A 14007-nucleotide genomic window follows, 5' to 3' on the forward strand; every position below is an offset into this window, starting at 1 on the left:
CTTTGGGACACTTAGAACATTTAAAAAAAACATATTTATACGTTATTGGGAGTAAATGAGTTAAAAGAAGACTTTTGGACAGAATCATTTAATCTGGATACAGATGACAGTATGAATTTGTCTTTTTTTTTTCTTTTTTTTTTTATGTGATATAAACTGTAAGACGATTTAGTAGACGATTTTACAGTAGATCCTCCAAAAGTCAAGAAATTGCAATTGAACCAGTATTCAGGGAAAAATATTCCACTTATACTTTGCCACTTTGAGAGATGATTGTCAGAAAAACCGCAACAAATAACACTTGGCCCAATTGTGTTTTTCTAACTTATTTTCAAAGAACCGAAGCGTAACCCAAGCTCAAAGTATGCATTTCATCCCCGCAAACAATCATGTACTGTATAATAAATGATTGTAGCTTTAATACAAATGATCATTTAACTAAGTTGAAGATTCATGCGGTTGCTCGCTTCGGCGTGCCGGTGGTATGAAAAGCAATATTACGAGTGAGGTGTGATTTATGAACCTGCCCAAGTATAATGCCATTTGTATTGATTCCCTTATTCCCAAAGAGTTCTCAAATTAAAAATAACAGCGGAAGGAAGGAATTGTAAGCAATGACAAATAGGAACAGGAGGAACAAATACAAACTTTTTTTTTTTTTTTTTTTTTTTTTTCATACACCAACAGTAATAATACCGGCAAAACAACGTAACATTCATCTGACACTTATATTTGACAATGGCTGTTATGTTGCTGTATCACAACTTGGTGGGGATGTTGGTTACCGTGCACTTTTTTTTTGACTGGTACCAATACTCAACTCTTGAGTCGTTATCGTTACAGTTTAAAAAACATGTCATAAAACATATTCACAAAAATAAATGAATAAAAAATAATAATAATAGAATAATAATACAGGAGGGGGGAAATTAGTGAGCACATTTATGGAACTAGAATGCGTTCTTAAACAGGTATGTTTTTAATTTAAAGTATCCTATAACACTAGTACTTTGATACCTAAAATTCACAAAGTGATTTACGGGGTTTAAAAACATGACATAAAACATCTTAAAATAAATACATAAATAAATTAATTAAATTAATAATAAATAATAATAATAATACAAGAGGGGGGAACAAGTTAGCACATATATGGAACTAGAATCATTCTTAAACATGTAGGTTTTTAATAGTATTTTTTTTTTTAATGTATATCAAACAACTAGTAGCCTACTTTGATACATAAAATTTCCCCCCCAAAAACAATAGCCGATCAATTTAAAGAAATATCTCTATATATCCCACTCACTGAGTTCCTGCAGAGTTAATTGTTTTGATCCAGGAGATAAGAAGTGAAGTAGGGGTGTTAAAAAAAAAAATCGATTCGGCAATATATCGCGATATTACATTGCGCAATTCTCGCATCAATTCGATAGGTGGCCGAATCGATTTTTAAACATCCATTTTTGATGCAAAAATATTCACCAAAACGTCTTAGGGTTCATACCTTAAACATGAAAGAATGTAATGGAGCATTAAGCCTTAACTCTTTGACTGCCAAAAACGTTTAATAACGATTCTTAAAATCACGACGTATGCCGCCATAAACGTTAAATAACGACAACTATGTGGTGTTTTTTTTTTCATTTTAATCATTGGGCAGTGCAACATCTAAATGCAGCACTGCCTGGTCAATAGGTTGTGGAATCAAAAACTAACTATGGCCAGCGGATGGCAGCATTTCATCTCTTTACAATGGGGATGCCGGCGTGTGAAATTACAATGAAACATGATGAAATTTGATGAAATGCAACTTTTTCAAGGAAGATGTGAATGATCAAAATGCCTTTGTCATATTACATTTTTTTTTTTTTTGATAACGTATGGCAGTAAAAGAGTTAATATTTTATTTCAATGCTGTTCAAACATAAAACCGATTACAACCTGTATAAGACTGAAGTTTCAGATAAATAAATAATACATTTTCAAACAAATCTTACAGTGTGCAAGTTAACTGATTATTTTCTAAATTTGGATAAAAAAAAAATAAAAAATCGCAACAATCGACTTGTAAATTCATATCGGGATTAATCGGTATCGAATCGAATCGTGATATGAATTGAATCGTCAGGTACAATCGCAACAATCGACTTATAAATTCATATCGGGATTAATCAGTATCGAATCGAATCGTGATATGAATCGAATCATCAGGTACAATCGCAACAATCGGCTTATAAATTCATATCGGGATTAATCGTTATCGAATCGAATCGCGATATGAATCGAATCGTCAGGTACAAGCGCAACAATCGACTTGTAAATTCATATCGGGATTAATCGGTATCGAATCGAATCGCGATATGAATCGAATCGTCAGGTACTCGGCAATTCACACCCCTAGGTTGAAGTTTGATTTGGCTCGGCTCAACATTTGAAATGTGTAACCCTTGTTGGATCAAAAACTTCCTCGATCAAATCCTCAACCAAATGTTTTGGATGTAAATAACCCAGCAATGAACCCCAAAAAAAAATAAAAAATAAAAAAAAGTTATTTTTTTTAATACCCATCAGATGAAAGAGCGATTGGACATCATAATCAATCATCTGATTAGTAGATGTCCGTCCCGCACCCGAGTGCGCTTATAAGCCCCAACTTGAGCCCAACGTGATGCCGCGCCTTTCAAACGGCAAACCTCCGAGCGCGCACGAGGTCCGAGCATCTCCGGTCACGATTGGCATCATCACGGTGACAGGAGCCAACCCGAGTAATCTGACACATCGTGATCACGGCACAGCGCTGATCCATCTGCCACACTGGGGATTAAAAGCGGCAAAGGCGCGGCGGGGCTAACAAGGGTTAGATATGAAATTTCTCACATGTGACACATGACAGGACAAACAATTAAGTGTCACTGCTCTGACCCAAGGGCAACACTTTTTACAACATGACCCCCCCACTTTCTGCTCCGCGCATTAGTCATTCCTCCGGCGGCGGCTTTGGGGAAGAAAGCGAGATTTTTTTTTTTTTTTTTTTTTCCCCCCCAGTGTTGTTCATTGTTTGGCCATTATGATTAAAAGATGTACAGCGCTATGGAAATGGCGGCGCTCGTGATTTGTCTTTGTCTGGCCGAGCTCAGCATTCGCGGCCGAGTTGCAGATGTGAACTTCACAAGCTTGTTTATATACATCACGCACGGACGGAAAAACGTTACCGGGCAAAATATAATTGAGCAAAATTACCATTTTTAAGTATTTTATCAAGAAAAAAAAACAACTTCATATACAAAAGGCGACCAGCATCAAAGTTGTAAGTATGCCAGCACAGCTCAGAAATCACAATGACCGCAATTACTCACGAGGTGAGCGTGAAACGTGCAGGAAAAAAAAAAAAAAAAAAAAAGTCACGTTGTGCTGAGTATCACTTTGAGAGCGGGCGAGCGGCAAAACAAAGGCTGTAATCCGAAAATTGTCCTGGTGATCAAGTGATGAAAAATGTAGAAAAACATAGTTTGATTTCAGAAGTTAAGTTCCTGTTTGATTCAATTAGATCAGGGGGTCACCAAACGTTATGAAAGTAACAGCTACTTCTTGGGTAATTAATTAGTGTGAAAGGCTCTTAACTCATTTACTCCCAATAACGTATAAATACGTTTTTTTTTAATGTTCTAAGTGTCCCAAAGACGTATTTATAAGTTTTTGTTGTTTTATTATCCTCGAGCATACAGAAGGCTTTGATGCAGCATCAACTGCAAAGAACGGTTGCAGAAATGGTAGTTATTACACAAACGGCCAGTAGGTGGCAGCGGAGCAAAGGAGATCAACCAGGGCCATGTAGAAAAAAAGCTCAATGACTTACAATTTGAAATAGATTTGTGAAAACTGATGAAACTTAGCTCTCTTCTAATGCTAATTGCTGCAAAACGGAAACAGATAGAAACATACTTTTTTTTCCTGATGAAAGAAGAGACTGTAATCTTTATTTTGATAGGTTCCATGCTTTTATGGCAAAAGAACACAATATTCTGTGGGCCTTGCAAAATCTGTCAAAATCCAGTAAAACAGCCGGGAGCGAACGGGATTGCGAAATGTGAAAATGGCCATGGAGTGAATGAGTTAATTTGATAAAAAAATAAAAAATAAAAAATCTAAAATTGTCAAATATTACCACTGATCTTGTTTATAATTTTACACTTTCAATGGTGCAACCTGCATCATCTACACAACTATAATGACCGCACTACTGGTCAATTTATTTTTGCTTGATGACTCTCCACGTTGGTTGGTTCTCCGGCATTAATAACGATTTTCTGTATTAATGGAGTTCGTGTGTTAATTTTGAGTTAATTTAAAGTTCCTTTTATGCCGTTAAATTTTTTACTTGGAAGGCCTGTAATGGGAGAATTCCAGTCTCAACACAGCAGACACGTCCACGTCAAAATTTAGCAGTAATAAATGTAAAAATAATGCATATATTTCTGGAGACTGGGCTCAAGTTGTATTTTACAATTTTAAAAATGTGCAGAATTTCACAAGTTACTTCAAGTTAAAGATTAGGTAGCTCTTAATTTGAAAAGAAAAATGCAGTGAGCTGTCACCAATGTCTTACAAAAGTAATGATGCCATCTAGTGGCAGAAAAATGACGTCAACACAAATCAACATCACACTTTTTTTTTTTACAGTACATCTTTTTAATTGTAACTCAGTTTTATGAATCATGATGACATTACTGTATCAATGACTAAAAGATGTAGCCGTATTTCTATTAGTTTGACATTTTTCCACTTTTATATTAACAAGCATATGAAAACTTAGAAAAAATATTATTGTACATTTTTAGAACAGATTTAAAATTTGCGATTAACTCATTCACTCCCAGCCATTTTCATGTTCTATTGCTATAAAAACATGGAACCTACCAAAAGAAAAATGTGTCTCTTCTTTTATCAGGAAAAAAAAAAAAAAAAGTATGGTATATATATTTTTTTATCTGTTTTTAGGTTTTGTAGCAATTAGCATTAGAATTAGCTAAGTTTCATCATTATTCACAAACCTGTTGAAAATACTGGGAAAAAAGAGCTTGTTGCAACATGGACCTGGTTGATCTCTTATACTTTGCTGCCACCTGCTGGCCGTTTTTTTTTTTTTTGGTAATAACTACCATCGCTTTAAGCGACCACTTCAGGTCAGAAACTGCATCAAAGCCTTCATACAAAAACCTAAAAAACGTATAAATACGTTTTTGGGAGTGAATGAGTTAATTGTGATTTAACTATTGAAATCAAGCCATTTGTTACAATTCATTTTAATCGCCTGACACCGCTAGTTTTTACATATTTGATCGATAACGATGATTCGGATTACATTATTGGAAAAGGGTGAATATCAGTTTTGTATTGGCAGGTTCTCCTACTACCTGCTGCATCATGAGGTAAGTATATGAACTAATTAATCATCACTCATAGCATTAAGAAACGAAAAAAAAACGACATTGCCCAGCTCGGCCTCATTTCACCGAGACAGCTGGTGATGCTTTCCTCTGATTCACGTTAATCCACTTTTTATTATGAAGGAAATACTGGCATTTTTTTTTTTTTTTAATGCAGCTGGGAATGCATCAATATTGGTGGTAGGTAGAGACATATGGTCGAAACGGCGGGGAAATGGGCCCAATTTCAACAACTAAATTATGAATATCACAATAATAAGACATATTCACATTTGGTTGGATCCCTTATGCTGTTTAAGACTAGAGTTTATCGTGGGGGGGGGGGGGGGGGGGGGGGGGGGGGGTACTGCACAATCCAGATCCATGATTTAAAAAAAAAAAAAAAAAGGCATACAAAGTTTTTTAAAAATACTTTCAAACCTCGCACATGTTTTAAAGCACACTCAAATTGAGGCACACCTTTTGATAATATAATAAATGTTTAAACAAGTAAAAAAAAAAATAATAATACAAATTGAAGGTATAAAATGTATAGAAAATTCTGTACTACACTACTTTTAATAAAACTGCTTCACTTGAGTGTTTTTCTGTTTTTGTTTTTTTCAGTCAACACCGTACTCAAGTAATTATTTAGAAGTCATATTTTTAATTTTACTTGAGTCATGTTATTCTAAACTAACAGTACTCCAGGCTGGTTGGGTATTTAGTCATTGGCCAGGAATCAAACCCTCAACCTCTGCAGCAACAAGTTTCATGACACTACCAGCGCCAAGCTTAAACATTAAGTATGATTACGTTTTTTTTTGTTTTTTTTTTTAAAGTGTTCATACTCTTTTGTGTAATTATTCACCAGTGTAGGCTAATTGCCTTAATCCTCTTTTCCCAAAAGGCAGAGCATCAATGAATCGTGATATCAGTATATAATATTACGCAATATGCTAGCGGCTCAATGATTAAGCGCAAGTACTTTACCTCACGGTGTATTGTAGCAGATTAGATAATGCATACCATTATGTAAATGACGTGACCCATTTCTGCTGTGTGCAAATGAATGTATTTTACCTTTAAGATAAGACGTTGCACGGCCACAAAGCCATTTGTATGAAAATAAGCAAACATGTACATGGCTTTCAGTGTAGCCGAGTAATCGCCTGACAAAACTAAGCTCAATGGAAAAAAAAATTAAGACTCAATCCTGCATATATGATCAGCGTTTAACTCATTCACTCGCAGCCATTTTCACATTTCGCAATCCCGTTCGCTCCCGGCTGTTTTACTGGATTTTGACTGATTTTGCAAGGCCCACAGAATATTGTGTTCAATTGCTATAAAAGCATGGCACCGATCAAAAGAAATATTAAAGTCTCTTCTTTCATCAGGGAAAAAAAAAAAATTGTTTCTATCTGTTTCTGTTTTGCAGCAATTAGCATTAGAATTTAGCTAAGTTTCATCAGTTTTCACAAATCTATTTAAAATAGTAAGTAATTGAGTTTTTTTTTTCTACATGGCCCTGGTTGAGCTCCTTTGCTCTGCTGCCACCTGCTGGCCATCTGTGTAATAACTACCATTTCTGCAACCGTTCTTTGCAGTTGAGAGGCTGCGTCAAAGCCTTCTGTATGCTTTAGCATAAAAAAAAAAAAACACAACAAAAAACGCATAAATACGTCTTTGGGACACTTAGAACATAAAAAAGAACGTATTTACACGTTATTGGTGAATCTAGTTGAAAGGGGAGAATCCGGGTCAAATTCAGACCAAGGTTATTATATGAGTGAACACTAGTTGAATAACTAAAATTAAAATTGAACAAAGAATAATGACATGAATGAGTGTGCTTTTGAAAAACAACAGCGAATCAAAGCTACATTTTTTTGTTCATAACAGACAATATAGGGAAATCATCATTGTTTCCTCTGTCAAATAATATCATACCTGAGCTTTCGGGATTCATTTTAAATATATATATATATATATATATATATACACATATTGGTATTATAGTTGAACAGTCACCTTGGAATTGCAGTTTATTCCACGATGTTTTGTGACCGTTATTTTTTATATAGCTCTTGTCCTCAAAAAATACTCGAAATATAAAAAAATAAAAAAATAAATAGTAACACTAAAACTAATAAAAACTAATATAAGCAAGCATTACACAATGTTTTTGTGATCGTTATTTTTTTATATAGCTCTTGTCCTCAAAAAATACTCGAAATATAAAAAAATAAAATAAAAAATAGTAACACTAAAACTAATAAAAACTAATATAAGCAAGCATTACACAATGTTTTTGTGATCGTTATTTTTTTATATATCTCTTGTCCACAAAAAATACTCTAAATATTAAAAAAAAAAAAAAAAGTAACACTAAAACTAATAAAAACTAATATGAGCAAGCATTACACAATGGTTTTGTGACCGTTATTTTTTATATATCTCTTGTCCTCAAAAAATACTCGAAATATAAAAAAAAAAAAAAAAGTACGACTAAAACTAATAAAAACTAGTATTAGTAAGCGTTTTGGGAATACATTTAAATGAACAAAAACTAAAACATGATATAAAACTAATTAACACTCACTGAATATAAAATACAAAAAGTGTAAAGAAATAAAAACTAATAAAGAAACATACCTAACTTTTATGGGTATGTGTGTACACGGCTTTACAGCCCCCCCCTCAACACCCATTCAGGGTACAACTCCTTATGGCCGCCATGTTGCGCCGCCGCCATGTAAATACAGTTGACGCCAAAGCCACAAATCAACAACCGAACAGATTGGCCCGATGTTCAGCGTGTTCCTCTGATTCCGCGCGACAGCTCAATGTGATAAAGTGCATCCCGGCTGTGATTTCCCGCGCCGTCATGGAAGCGGCTAACATTCGCGTCACATCATGTCGCAACGAGCGGGCTAATTCCGCTTACGGAAACATCCAAGTTGCTTGCGCGTCATCGGAAAAGGGCAAGACTTCCTGCGAGCAAATCTAACGAGGCGGTGTGGAGAAATCCGGACCGACTGCAAAAAAAAAAAAAAAAAAACACACACACAGAGGAGGAATAGCAGGCTTGTGAAGACAAACAAACAAACACATAAGTGGGTTTATGACCACTACAAGCGGGGAGGTTGACTGGCTGGTAACAAGAGGGGAGTGCTGGGGACATCTTTTTTTTTTTCTTTTTTTTTTTTCCCCCCCTAAACGACATCTCCTCGCAAACCGCGTCGTCTTGATTAAAGTTTAATTAAGGATCACATTTGGCCGCGCCTCTCACGGCGATCTACATGAGCAGATTTCCCGCGGCTTAACTCCTTCGCTGGGAAAATCCTCCTTTATTACTTTCAACCTGTTGTAAAAGCTGTTGGCACAGAGGGACGGCCGCCTCATACACTGGCCTTGTTTGCTTCCGGAACAATCCCAAATCTCTGGAGATCCCCCCCCCCACCCCAACCTCCTCCAACCTCCTCTCGTGCACTGCTTCAATTTAATATCTGTCCTATCACTGCAAGGCGCCGGCTCATTATTAATGATACTATTCATTAATTTCTTGTTGGGCTGATGTTATTTATTAAAATATTAAAAAGAAAGCTCCCGAGACACAATCACATAATGAGGGATGTGTCCTCCTTGCAGCAGCTCCCCCCTCCGCTCCCGCCTCCCCCTTGGCTGGATGGATTGTGGGTGGAATTACCCCACTCGGACGCTGGTAAGCCTGGCGCACCCTCATTAGTCGTCCTCCAGGGCTGAGTGACACCATAAATCCATTCTGCACGTCCACCGACGGCGGCCATATACAAACGCGCGGGCTCGCCTCGCCCCGTTAATGAGCCATTCGCATGCGCAGGGAATTGACTCGTGTCCGTCCGCCTTAACTGGACAGTATTTTTTTTTTTTTTTTTTTTGAGGAGGAGCTCAATTCAGATTTAAGGCCTCGGTTAGCCATTTTAGTTCTCATTAATAAACTATTAAACTTGAAATTGAACTGGGTGTGCGCCTGCGGGGGTAAACACAGGCTGCTCGGTGCAGGTTGAACAGCCTGTGGACAGAACGTGGGCGAAAGAATGTTCAGTTGTGAATAGTTTTACAAATCCAAATTTCACAAATTGCGACAAGCAGCCGGTTGGCAGAGAGCAAAACATTTCTTTAAAATGAGGCGTCAAACGAGACGTGCAACAATTAACTCATTCACTCCCAACCATTTTCACTTAAGTGTTTTCCTGGATTTTGACAGATTTTTCAAGGCCCGTGAAATATTATGTTCTATTGCTATAAAAATATGGAACATACCAAAAGAGAGATTAAAGTCTCTTCTTTTATCAGGGGAAAAAAAGTATATTCCTATCTGTTTCCGCTGTGCAGCAATTAGCAATAGAACATGGCTAAGTTTCATCGTTTTTCACAATTCTGCTTAGAACTGTGGGGAAATCAGCTTGTTTTAACATGGCCTGGTTGATCTCTTATACTCTGCTGCCACTCAACCATTTTCTGCAGTAGAGAGACTGCATAAAAGCCTAATCTATGCTCTGGCATAAAAAAAAAACAACAACAAAAAATGTATAAGTACGTCTTTGGGACACTTAAAACATTAAAAATATGACGTAATTATACGTTTTTGGGAGCTAATGAGTTAATCGTCAACCAGAGGTGCCAAATTCAAGTCCAGAAAGTAAAAACCCTGCCACAGTTTGGCTTTAGCCTCAGGTGATACTTAGCTAGCTCCGTAGCTAGCTACCATGATGCTCGTTTACCTGCTAGCGAGCTAATTTAGGGGCTTCACTACACAGAGGAAAACTGAATGATTGAGACGATTTTTTTTTTTTTTTGCACTCAAAAGATCCTGCTGACACATTAAATTTGAGCATGGCAACCCTAAAATGAATGGTTACATGCAGAAATCCCAGAAAGGCATTCATCATAATAATTAATCTGATCCAATTATATCGCAAGGAGTGTAACAAATTGCGAGGGAAAATAGACATCTATCACTGCCGCGTCATGGCGACACGGGAGTAAAGAAGCAATTAGACAGTGAGACTTGAAAGAGTACAAACGGGGGCCAGCCGCTGACGGCTGTAACATGATGATGTCATTAGAGAGCAAGATGAGCAGCTTTTTGGACTAATTACCTTCCTTGTCATAACCCAATTGTCCTTTTGTACATTTGTGTCACTTCGAGGATTCACATTTGAGGGTGGGAGTCGTATTGCAATAAGTAGCAATAGGATTTGCCAAAAAAAAAATAAAAAAATATCAATACAGTGGACGTTTGTGGATCTTGAAAAAGTTGAACTGTGGCACTTTTCTTTTTTTTTTTTCTTTTTTTGCAACCGAGTGCGTCACTTTATTTGGACTAACGGCAGATACTGAGTCATGATCAGCAACACATCAAGAAAAAAAAAAAAAGTGTGCATCCAAATTGTCTCAACGGTCTTATTTTTGTTGGAGTAAAGTTAACATGATGCATTTTCATTTTTTAACCAAATCTTTTTTTTTTAATAGCATATCAATGATGTAGCACAATTTAAGAACATAAAAAAGAATAAACTTTAAATGGAACTAAAGGCAAATATATTCTACGTTTCAAGATTTATCGTTAACGAAAACTGACAAAACAAAAACAGCAAAAATAAATACATAAATGAATACAAGTAAAAATGAATAAATAAATATTTTGCAAATTGTAAAGAAGTAAAATATAAATGACTTTTTTAAAATGAAAACTAACAAACTACATCTTAATCCTACGTTACTAAAGCTAACTAAAATTGACTAAGCATGGTGAAAAAGTCCTTTTTTTTGTCTTTGTTAATATAAATGTGTTTTCGGGGGGTGCGGGTGTTATCCTATACTAAAAAAAAAAATGTTTGTGTATATATATATGAATTTTTTTTAACTAAGGCTAATACTAAAACTAATAAAAACAACTAAAATGAAGCATTTTTGATAAAAAAAAATACTAACATCATGCTAACTTAAAACTAACTTAACAACAGTCAAAATGAAATAAACACTAAATATAATGAAAGTTCCAAAATCATTATAAGCCTTGACTACACATATGTCCGGTACTGCCCTCTGCTGTTGATGGAAATTGACATCAAAGTGCCCTCGGGCTCGCATTGCGATCGTTGCAGCTCGCCTGTTTTCTGGACTTGTTCTCGCTTGCAATGTGAGTCCAAGCTCACTTTCGCGTCATTTCCATTCAACAGTAGAGGGTGCTAAAAAGCCAAAATACACCCGCCTGAGTTGGAGAAGTTCGCATGTCTATTAGCTTCCATTGTTTATTAGCATTACGTGGACTTTGGTTAGAATGTGTAGTTCTCTTTGTTTTATGCTTAGATTGTCAATAAAGTACAACTGAAAGCCTTTTTTTTTTTTTTTTTTTTTTTTTTTTTTTTTTTTACAAAGTCAAAGCAAAAAATAAATAAATCAGGCGAACGATGGCTGGCAGGTGACGCAATCGTTTGTAGCCGAGCACACGAATCACGTGCCGTTTATTCCGTCGGCACACGTCACGCGTCGACATGACTTTAAAAAAAAAAAAAAAAAAAAAAAAAAAACTTCACATAGCAACTGATGTGACTGTGGAAACAAATGAAAAGAATTAAAAGAGGAAAGTCAAGAGATGGAGCTCTTTAGAAATCCTCCTTGTTGGCGTGTGCTAAGAACGGAATTAATCACCTGCCCGCCTCCCTGCTTCGGCGCGAGAGACCAAGCGTGGCGGTAATAAGACAACGCCTTCAGGGACGCGCGGCAGAGTATAAATATCAGCTGCCGCGCGCATGTAAATCACCGGCAGATTTATCTATCTTTTAATTTCTCCTGGAAAAAGCCTCTGTTGTGCTAATATCACACAGACAGCTTTTAGGGGAGTCTTTAAGGGCTGGCGGTGGCGGCGGGTGCGAGCGAGGTGGGAGTGGCGGACTTCATGAGTAATTAAAGGGCTGTTTGGCCCGGCATAAATAATGCCGTTTGGATTGGCTCCATGCGGGAGTGCGCACACACCGGCTGGAAACGGGCTCGGGTGGACGGCACACGAGCTGCAGGGGTTAACACACACAGACACACGTTAGTTTTACTATTTTTGTGGGGCCATTCCATTGACATATAATCATTTGCTCTAACCTTATTCATCACGACTAATCGCCCAAACCACATCCAAAATCCAATTCAAACCTAAACTTGAAAAACACGTCTTGGCCCTCAAAATGAAGATATAAAAATGAAGAGTTGACTTAATCCTCTACGACGGTGTAGAGGGTCACGTATAAATATATATTTTTTAGAGGGTGGGGGCAATATTCTGAGGAAAAAAAAAAACAAAAACTCGCAAATTTGCCACTTTATGAAGTCACAAATTTGCGATATTATAAAACGGCAAATTTGTGAGAAACTCAGAAATTTGTGACTTTATAAAATAAACTCAGAAATTTACGACAAATACACGTATGAAGTTCGTCCCAATACTTTTCGGTCAGGTTTTCAAATAAGCAGACGCTTTAGCAGAGATTAACCCTATCATTAAACATTCGCACTTTGAAATGATGGGTGGGAATTTATTAAAAGTATATTTACTTGTACATTTATGTTTCCAGAATAATTATTTATACATCCATACATTTTGGTATTTTTTTGTACGAGTAGCTAAGTTGATGTGTTGAATCTGCTGCTCTCCGTCATTCACATGCATTTAGCTAAAGTATGCTAGCTTCCGATTGGTTAGTGTTAGTCATTTGATAGGGAATCAGGAAGTGATGTCACGAACTGCCGTGTATGACGAGTACAGTTTAACCCATTCACTGCCATTTATGTGTACATCCGTCAATGGCAGTGAATGAGTTAAGTCAATTCCGTTCCCATTGACGTGTATATCCGTCAATGGCAGTAAATGAGTTAAATTAAGAAGAAATCCATCACCATCCTGCCTTTTCATTTTATAAACAGTGTCCCATTAACCACTAACGAATCCTCACAGAATATAGCTACGCTACATATATTTGTCGCAAGTTTGAGTTTTTTTCTCGCAAATTTGACTCTTTATAAACTCGAAAATTTGCCACTTTATAACGTGGTAAATTTGCGAGTTTTTTTTCTCTCAGAATTTTACACCCGCCCTCTGAAAAAAAAATATTGATAACATGGTCCTAATACGCCGTCATAATCATCCGATCAATTGGCACACAATTTGCTTATATTTAAAAAAAAAACAATCAACATAATACATGTAACCAAAAGGACTGACTGCACATTTTTTCCTATGTGAAGACTGTACGGCGAATGACGCGGTTCTTCACTTGGGTCAGAAATAGAGTTATTTCTTGACACATTAGTAGAGGAGTTGACAGGTCAGAGACGAAAGTGTAGCGGGGCGCACTAATGGTCTGTGTGACTCCCTCCCGCCATTGCTGAAGGAGCACCGACCATTATATAAATCCTCCACTGTCATCACCTTGGATTTCTTTCTTTTGTTATTAAGCTCAACACAACCACAAAGAGGAAAAAGCTCAAAAGGGACGATGTGATCGTAAACGGCGCTCTAGTTTCAGAAACTATATCC

Source organism: Festucalex cinctus, chromosome 11 (assembly GCF_051991245.1).
Source record: "Festucalex cinctus isolate MCC-2025b chromosome 11, RoL_Fcin_1.0, whole genome shotgun sequence".
Classification (NCBI taxonomy): Eukaryota; Metazoa; Chordata; class Actinopteri; order Syngnathiformes; family Syngnathidae; genus Festucalex; species Festucalex cinctus.